The 10,345-nt window shown below is 41.1% G+C and overlaps 1 protein-coding gene across 3 annotated transcripts in view; it reads right to left on the reverse strand.

Annotated features, from left to right (window-relative positions):
- RB1CC1 (RB1 inducible coiled-coil 1) overlaps positions 1–9,667 on the reverse strand; it is a 98,774-nt gene extending 89,107 nt beyond the window's left edge. For 2 of the 3 annotated variants that reach the window (XM_059394574.1, XM_059394573.1), the window contains exon 1: positions 9,295–9,666. The gene's annotated coding sequence lies outside the window, so the exon portion shown is untranslated. Of the gene's footprint in view, positions 1–9,294 lie in introns of all 3 variants that reach the window. The other variant, XM_059394575.1, reaches the window with a different exon arrangement.
- Between the last annotated feature and the right edge of the window lie 678 nt (positions 9,668–10,345).

Here is a 10,345-nt window from a genome sequence, read left to right on the forward strand (position 1 = left end):
AAAAAAAAATAGAAATCTGTACAACTTATAAAGAGATTTAATCTGGTAGTATGTATCAAAATTTAAACTGTGCAAATTAAAATGTACAAACCAACAATTATATCTTTGAAAATATATTGGAAGCAAATAAACAGACAAGTATACAAAGGCATATATCCAATGAATTATTTTTAACAATGAAAAATCAGAAAACTGCCAATCATTATTGGTCAAGTAAATGATGGTACAGCTATATGACATTATTTAGATATTTAAAAATATTAGCTCGATACATTTTAGTGATTATTATTAGTGATTATATTATTAGTGATTAGTGATATATTTATTATTCAGTAAGAAAAACAAGTTACAGTATATGTGATTCTGTTTGTGGATTTTATTGTTATTTTATTAACTAATGGTGAGGAGTACATGTATATACAAGCATTAAAAAAGTCTGGACTACATTTTCCAGCTATGTCTCCTGAAGCAAAGGAAACAAAAGCAAAAGTAAACTATTGGGACTCCATCAAAATAAAAACTTCTGTACCGTGAAGGAGACAATCAACAAAACTAAAAGGCAACTAGGGAATGGAAGGTATCTGCAAATGACATATATGATAAAGGGTTAATATCCAAAATATATAAAGAACTTACAAAACTCAACTCCCAAAAAACAAATAAATAAAGATAAAAAACAGGCAGAAGACATGAACAGACATTTCTCCAAATAAGACATACAGATGGCCAACTGACACATGAAAAGATGTTCATATCACTTACCATCAGAGAAATGCAAATCAAAAGTACAATGAGATAATATCTCCCACCTGTCAGAATGGCTAAAATCAAAAACACAAGTAACAAGAGTTGAACAGGATGTAGAAACAAAAGAACACTCCTGCACTTGTCTGGGGGAATGTAAACTGAAGCAGCCACTATGGAAAACAGCATGGAGGTTCCTCAAAAAGTTAAAAACAGAACTATGATTCAGCAATTGCACTACTGGGTATTTACCCCCAAAATATAAAAACACTAATTCAAAGGGATGCATGCACCCCATGTTTACAACAGCATTATTTACAATAGCCAAATTATGGAAGGAGCCCACATGTCTATCAATTGATGAAAGGATAAAGATGTGGTATACACAGACAGACTGACACAGACACAGACACACACAGACACACACACACACACACACGCCACCCAAGATTATTATTCAGCTATGAAAAAGAATGAAATCTTGCCATTTGCAATGACATGGATGGAGCTAGAGAGTGTCACAGAAGGACACAAATACCATATGATTTCACTCACACGTGGAATTTAAGGAAAAAAAAAAAGAAGAAAATAAGAAAAAAGAAGATAGAGGGGGGGAAAAGAGAAGAAAAACAAAAAATGGATTAACTAAAGAACCGATGGTCATCAGAGGGAAGGGAGTTAGGGAGATGGGTTAAATGGGTGATGGGGATTAGGGAGTACACGTATCACGATGAGCACTGCACGATACCTGGAGTCACTGAATCACTATACTGTACATCTGAAACTAATAACACTAGGTTAACTAACAGGAATTATGAACAATTTAACATCAATCTTTTTTTTTTTTTTAAAGATTTTATTTATTTATTTGTCAGAGAGAGAGCGAGCGAGAGCGAGCACAGGCAGACAGAGTGGAAGGCAGAGTCAGAGGGAGAAGCAGGCTCCCTGCGGAGCAAGGATCCCAATGCGGGACTCTATCCCAGGACGCTGGGATCATGACCTGAGCCGAAGGCAGCTGCTTAACCAACTGAGCCACCCAGGCGTCCCAACATCAATCTTTTTATGATGGCTATTTCTGGATGCAGGACTTTCATTTTCCCTGATCTCCTTAAAAATCAGATTTATAATCAGAGGTAAAGATACTTATTTCAATTTTGAAAAAGAAAAAAGACAACACTTAATGCATCACAAAGAAATTAAGAATCTGAAATATGGTGCCTTAGAAGAGTTGGTCCACTAAAAGAACAAGACAATGACCACCATCTGCTGCTCCCATTCTAGCCTCGAATCTGCCATCCCAGTTTAGATAATGCCTTCCAACTCTACATCTTTCCTACATGGCCATTCATATTTAGTTCTCGAATTGTTATCTTTACTACATGTAAGAAGGAAAAAAACCAGGAATGTGAAAAGAACATGAGATTGGGAATCAGAGAGCTATATTTAACTCCTATCCTCACTATTGACTATGTGACCCTGATTAACCTCATCAACCTTAAATTACTTCTTTTAAAATATTTTTTTATTAAAAATTTTTTTTTACTTTTTTTAATTATTATTTTTAAAGATTTTATTTATTTATTTGATAGAAGACACAGCAAGAGAGGGAACACAAGCAGGGGGAATGGGAAAGGGAAAAGCAGGCTCCCCACTGAGCAGAAAGCCAAGTGGGGAGCTCAATCCCAGGACCCTGGAATCAGGACCGGAGCCAAAGGCAGCTGCTTAACGACTGAGCCACCCAGACGCCCCAAGATTTTTTTATTTTTTTAAGTAAGCTTTACACCCAACATGGGGCTCAAACTCACACCAATTTCAGGAGTCATACGTTCCACAGACTGAGCCAGCCAGGCACTGCTAAACTTAAATTATTTGGACTACAGAAAGACACTCCCTATCTCATGGTTGTTGTGAAAATGTAAAGAATCTAAGTATAAACTATAGAGTTATGCAAACTGAAGTGCAATACAAACATCAGTTACTGTTGTTTAATTCAGATTTCCGCCCCCAGGCACAGGACTAGCACTCACCTGATGCTAAGTATCTCCCATTAGCAATCACGTTGTTACCACAAACTCGACATATCCACATTTCAATTCAGTGCTTTTCCTTTAAAACTGGTCCCCAACTTCTTTTGTCAAAAAAGCTATCATTTCCCCATTTTTCAGAACTTCAGTTTTTCCTAAAGCCTATCCATTTTTCCTCTAGAGTTCAATCCTTCATTTTCCAATGACATAACTCTTATTTTAGAGCCTGGAAACTCTTCTCTCTGCCTTTATATCTCCATCTTGCTCCAAGTCTTCCTGTGCATTCCTACCAGTTAAAACTGTCATCACCACTGTCATCAGGCTGCATCCCTACTCAAAAATCTTCACCAGAGCTTCACAGTTGCCTACAGCAGAACACAAATCAATGGCCTACCATGCTCTGTAGCTTTTTTTTTTTTTTTTTGCAGCTCTCTTCTGTGACATCAGTATAGTACTTTACAGTTGCACTTAATTTCATTATCTATCTGCTCCTTTAAGAACGTGAATTTGCCAACTCTGGCTTAAAGCTACATTAACATTTAAAGGGCAGACTCTGAAGCAAGATTTACCCTTATGGGAATCCCATCTCTCCCAATGACGCTCAGACGACCTGTAAACATCAGTTTATAATCCACAGACTGATAGGATACCTTTTACAGAGTGTATTTCAGACTCCTTTACTATGCAAGGACTAAAATAAAAGCTCTAAAGATGATGGCGATTATAACTTTAAACTCCAACATTCATGGACTTCATAATTACACTCTAGTTTACCTTTCTAGAAATATCTCCAACTACTTCTTTACAGGAAACTTATATTCTCTCACTTTATATAGCTCTGCCAGATACATGTCCCCCAATTTCTATTATCGTGAATTTTACTCAGCCAACTATGGTCCAAAAACATGGTTCTGTTAGCACTTCTAGTGCTAACCTAACCACAGGTGGCCCACTCTTTTCCCTCTGAATTTACAGAGCTCTTACCAGCTATATCAAGTAGTAGGAATTATCAGAGGGAAAAAAATCTCACATCGTAGAAGGACATTTGTTCCACCAGGATCCTCTTGGGATACAGTCAGCTATAAATGAGGGGGAGATGGGATATCAAACCATCTCCAACACTCGTGAAAAACACTGTCTACCCAATTTATCAACTGGAGATTAATTTACAGTTTCCTCTTTGAGAGACAGCCACCATAATGACTAGGTCAATTGTTCCAGTTTACTGTCAACTATTCAAAATTTAGAACTAGCTTCCTTAGGGCGCCTAGGTGGCTCAGTGGATTAAAGCCTTTGCCTTTGGCTCAGGTCATGATCCCAGGGTCCTGGGATCCAGCCCTGCATAGGGCTCTCTGCTTGGCAGGGAGCCTGCTTCCCTTCCTCTCTGCCTACTTGTGATCTCTATCAAATAAATAATAAATAAAATTTAAAAACAACAACAAAAAAAGAACTAGCTTCCTTATGGAGAAAACAAAGGGAAAAACCTCAATTTCTGACTTCCCAAACTGAACACATTCAGCCATTAGTCACTCTCTATTTGTTAAAAATCCAACATAAGCCAGAAACTCTGCTAGGTGCTGGAATTACAAGTCTCCACAGTAGCTTTCAGGTCCAGCAGAAGAGATAAAATTGAATGAACTAGGTATGTTAGACCAAAGTTTCATAGAAAAAGAACAAGAATTAGGAATAATTCTGTTTGATTTGCAATTCTGGAAATTGCAATTTGACCTCACTGAGGGGTAACTGTGTGCTGCATCAATGAAAATGTTCACTACAAATGGAAGGTGTAGGTTACCCATGGGACTGAAAACTGGACTTCAAATCCCCCAAATCAGATTATTTCCACCTGATCTTACCCTTTTTCTCTGCCAAGAGGAAAACAAAAGAAAAAAAAGAAGAGTACGTCAGTCATTTTCCTCACATTCCCCCAAAGAGAACTTTTTCCATAGAAGTTCAGAGCCTCCAAAATGAAGCTCCAAGTAGACAAGCAACTTCATATAAGATAGCACCCAAAGAAAGCAGACAACAGGAATACTTTTAATAGTTTGGCTGCATATACAGAAAAAAAACATATGTGTATGTACGGACAGTTTGGTTTTTACAGAAATGAGAAAACATTATGCATACTGCTATACACCTTGTTTGAGCTGAATAACATAATGTGGGTATCTTTCCATCAATACATGTAAATGTATTACACATCTTGCTGTCCTGCCATTCATAAAAATTATGTAAAATGCATGACTTAGATAACTTGAATTTGGAGTAAACAATCTAAAAAACAAAAGCCCCAATATAGAATATCAATAGATTTGTTATTCTGAATTAGTCTCTTTCATAAAAACTTTGTAAGTATTATTGTATTTAAACATGTTTTTTCATACATGCTATGTCATTTAATAACTTCTGCTTACCAGAAATTTAAAAAAAAAAAAAAAAAGCCATTCAGATGAATTTAAGTCAAGTTTGCTATAAAACAGCTCTCCTGCCTCCAAATTATACCAACTATGGAAGTCACATCCATTTTTTTCTGTATTATTGTCACCAGCTGAAATATAACATCCAGGACTGTTCATGGTGTAATTTTTAAGGAATGGCAAGATCAAGTTGTGACACTCCCTTTAAATGTGAACTCAGGTTTTCTAAACTAATATTCACCTAATTATGTCTATAGCAAAAGTGTTATAGTTCTATGTTTCATTTTATAATGACTTGGTTTAAAAATGAAATCAAAATTATATATAGCAAATATTGAACTAGCTTAATTCTATTAAACCATATGTAAACATACAGCAATATCAAAAAAATTCGCAGAATAATGGCTAAAACAACCATGGATATATTAACAGTATGGTACTGATCTGACTAATATTTCAACAGATTTTCTGGACAGTTGCTGATCAATTGTTATGTGAAGAATGAGGGAAAAATAATGTGTATAGGCCCAAACCAGTAACAAGAAATGGAAATGAGTTACAATTATTTTCCTACCTTAACATAATTACAAGTATGAGAATTCAAAAGAGCAAAAACATGGGGAGTATGAAGAGTATGGGGTATCATTCCATAATCCTCAGGGTACTCACTGAACAGCTGTTAAAGAAACAAACCAATGAAAGAACGGGTGCATGAAGGCACTCACATATTAGGAAAAAGTAATTAGAAAGGACCTCAACTTCACAGAGGATGCAAAGAAATGTCACCCTCTCAGGGACCACACAACAGAGGTCTGCTTATAGGCAATTAGGTTTATTAGGCTCACAATAATAAACAAATCAGAAATGTGATAATTAAAATTTACATACTTTTATCTATAACAGTAAGTATACCTCTTCGACCTAGCACACTACAATCTGCTTCTCTAGCAGTGTATCTACCTCAGTGTCTGAAAGTAGCTAGCATTTGCAATCTATCTTTTTAAAAATTTCCCATAGTTCAAAATTTCCTACATTCTTATATACAAAGCTTTACACACAAAGTTCTTATTCATTATTGCAGGAGCTAAAATTATGTATTGCAGGGGTTAACATTTCTTGAAAATATAAATGAATGTTAGGTACAAGCTGCCTCTGGCCTTGCTGGGTTTCCTGGAACAAACTTCTATGCCTTTGCACACGCAGGGTTACAGTACATGACTGTTTCCTTACTATTACCCCAAAACCCTGAGTATCTGTAGAGCCCTATCACCATTCTCAGAGCCCCCTCATTTCTATTAGTACACCCTGAGTAACCTTTTCACTTTTTCATGTATATGCCAATTATTTCAGAACCTACCTATTTACTATTCCTGCTGCCAAGAATGTTCTTGCCCAGCCACACAGCAGCCTTCTTACTTCTCCTGGTTCTTTATTCCAAAGTTACCAACCAGTGAAGACTTCCTTGGCCACGTTATCTAAACCTCCTAATCCTGATACTCATCTCCTCCCTTGTTTGTGTTTGTGTGTGTGTTTTGTTTTGTTTTTCTTCCTAACATGTATCTCTTATTCCTCATTTTTCTTGAATGCAGGATTTGGTTTGTTCACTGTCAAATTCCCAACATTTCTTGACCAGTGCCTGGCACATAGTAGGTACATGATAAATCCTAAGCCAAAATTTGTTGAGGTGGCTAGGACATCGTTTTTTTTTTTTTTTTTTAATAGATTTTATTTATTTATTCGACAGACAAAAGATCACAAGTAGGCAGAGAGGCAGGCAGAGAGAGGAGGAAGCAGGTTCCCTGCCAAGCAGAGAGCCCGATGCGGGACTCAATCCCAGAATCCTGGGACCATGATGTGAGCTTAAGACAGAGGCTTTAACCCACTGAGCCACCTGGGCGCCCCTAGGACATCTTTTCAAGGAAAAGTGAAATGACTTATCCATGTTAGATCATGCTTCTAAAAATATCCCCCTACACTCCATAAAAACCCAAATTCCCTTTCATAACTTCTTTCAAACTTGCAATAATGCTCCAAAAGTGTAATTATATTTATACAGAACCCCAATCTCCTATTATAAGGCAAAAACAATTTCTTACATATTCTTATATGTATTCTTATGATCCTTGTAGTAACTGGTTCAATGGTCTATTTTAAGTAATAACTGTATGAATGAATGTGTGTAGAAAGGGACTGCTAGATTTTCACTTGAGTTTCTTCAGCCACTATTACCTACACTACAAACGAGAAGCTTACATGGGTTAGAGAACAGCATTATCCAAAAAAGAACATTTTACTAGATATTCCTGTTTAAAAAAACATTTATAAGTTTCATACATCTGCAAAGTAAAGCATATAGCAAGTGTTAAAACGTTTGCTGAATGCATGAAAATTTAAAGACAGTTTCAAAATCAGAAGCCAAATAAAAGCTCTTCTCAAGCTTATACAATAAAAATTTAGGCTCAGAAATGTGGCTTTTCAAAAACAAAGGTCTTGTGTCCTCTGCCCTTCTGGACCTTATGAATTTGATTTGCTAAGAGTCAATCTGCCATACATTCTCAACTTATATTTGTTAGCAAGGGCCAGAAAAATTCCGACACAAGAGTATTGCTTCACCGTCTTCCCTGTCATCCAACAACACCAGAAGAACCAGGCCAATAATCAATACTAAATTTGACTAACAATAAAAGATTTAAAATCGACTAAAAAAAATTATTTTTAAAAAGTATACTGAGTTCCTATCTAATGTCCATCAGCAGATATTTCTTGACATAAACACCAACATAAAGCATTTCTTTTATAAAACTATTTTGGGTTTTAAACACAACCCTAAAATTAAAAAAAAAAAAAACACGACAGGAATGTTACTGAGAAAATGTGTTCATTTGGGCCACATTCTGTTACAACATTACAAAAAGCAAAAATACCTTCCCACCTAGCTTACAAACCAAATAACCCCCCAAATAAAATCCTTATGGTACTTCTGCTTCTCATGGTAATAGCCTATCAGAATGGGAAAGACCCTCTTTTTATCAAATACCGAAATATAATAATGTGATTCCTGATTAAACACAGATTTGTCTATTTAAATAATAAAGTCGTCTGTCACCTCCTAAGTTGCTAACTTTCCAACCCTTCGGATAAATCACACAATCAGCATCAACACACAACCTAGAAACTATTCAATAAAAACGATAAGCACATTTTCACAGGGCCCAAATCATTGCTCTACGTAAAGTCAAGTCGAGGCAAACATCGTTATCTAGCTTAATGACTTAGGCAGTAACGAGGCTCTATCAACAGTGAGCACATTAGTCTTCCCTGGTATGCAGGCACACACCACTTCGTGGTATGACCACACTCTAAAGAGTCATGATGGAAAAGACTAGATTACGAAACCATAAACAATAAACATAGTACATCCACCAGGCGGTGGAAGAAACTATTCCCCTCAAAAGCTGCCATTTCTCCTGTTCTCCTGCTTCTACTAAGGAAGTTGTGAAATCCGCAAACACACCCCATCCCAAATCTATCGGTGGGGCTGGCGGAGGCTGAGTCATTCCTAGGAGTAACTTTATACCGATCCTCGCACTCCCGGGTCGGGACAAAGGCATCTCTCCGATCCTCCCGCTGTGCGCTTCGTTCGGCCTCGGCCCAATTCCTCTCTCTGGTTTCCCAAGTCAAAGACAATATTAGGGCTAAGCCCGGTAGTGGTGACGACAAGGGAGAGTACGTCTCAGTGGGTTAGGCGTCCCTCCCCCTCGGCCACTCCCGAAATTCGGCCCGGAGCGCGTACACGGAGGGACCCCGGCGGCCTGGCCGAGGGAGCCGCAGGTAGGCCTGCACCGGGCGAGCCTGCCCCACATCTCCCGTAGCCCAGTGGCGCTCCGACTCGAACCGCGAGTCTCCTCAGGGGCTGTCGCGCCAGGGAGGCAGCCGCAGGGCAACACCTGCCGCGGCCGGATGCGCCAGACTCGCCGGCTCACAAACCGGCTAGCCAGTGGCGTTCGGCCCGGTGGGGACCCGGGCGTTCCCGGCCCACTGTGCCCAGGCTCGCCGAGCGGCTCCGGTGTCAGATGGGGGAAGGGGCCACGGGCGGCGACGGCACTTACCTGGCAACACCTCCTCCTCCGCCGGCGGCAGCAGCAGAGCCAGCAGCCCCTGGCACCATCTTCCGCCACCGCCTCGTTGTCGGCGGCGGCTACCAACCGCCCATCGGGCACCGCCAACCGACAAAACGGCCGGTGTCCCAGGTGCCGGTGGCGGCCCCGAACTCCGGGCGGGAAGGGAGGGGTCGGGGCGGAGGGGGTACGCTGTCAGGCCCCTCGGCTCTGGGTCGGGGGCCGGGGGTCAGGGGGCCGCGGCCAGTCAGAGCCGAGGGGCCGGAACGACTCGGGGACCCCAAGGCAGCGCCGAGGGCTCGGCAGGGCCGCGGACACCGCCGCGGTTGGGTTTGTTATTGTCGACTCCGTCCCTTCCTCCGCGGAGCATGCCGGGAAACGGTGGGCGGGGGGAGGGGTGCGCCTGGCTGCCCTGCCGGCGCAGAGACGCGCGCGCAGGTCCGGAAGTCGGCCGGGACCCGGGAAGGGGGGGCGACTCCGCCCATAGTCGTTGTCGGTAGGCCTGTGACTTGGCTGTCCTCTGGTGACCCGAGGAGAACGCTGGGGCGGCCTGTTGCGGTGCGAGCCGTCGTCCGGGCGCGCATTGCTCCGAGGTGATCTTGACCTTCCTTGCTACAGCGAGCTGGCCTGGGCTGGGCCGACTCCACCGAACTTTGGATTAGCCCCAGGTTAAACAACTTTTCTCTTTGAACCTGTCGCGGAGGAGCGGGGTCCACTGAGGTTCCGTGCGTTCGTCGCCTGCCCGCACACTCGGCCAAAGTCTGTAAGCGGATGACGAACCTGACCGTGCCGCCGCCAGGCTAGACTACCCCCACCTCATACCCCCACCGCCAGGACTGCGAGCAGCTGTTAAGTGTCTCGGGTAACTCTGCAAGTGTGGGGCGGCACAATTTTTCTCAGACCAGGTAAGGCAACGAAAACATCCAGGAGAGGAGAGAGTTGAGGTTTGGTCGATTGGAATGAAGGTGTAAGCGGCAAGACCACCAATTTTCAGCTCTATAAATACTGAATTTGTTCTCGAGTGGGTTAGCATGAGCACGCT

Source organism: Mustela nigripes, chromosome 3 (genome assembly GCF_022355385.1).
Source record: "Mustela nigripes isolate SB6536 chromosome 3, MUSNIG.SB6536, whole genome shotgun sequence".
Classification (NCBI taxonomy): Eukaryota; Metazoa; Chordata; class Mammalia; order Carnivora; family Mustelidae; genus Mustela; species Mustela nigripes.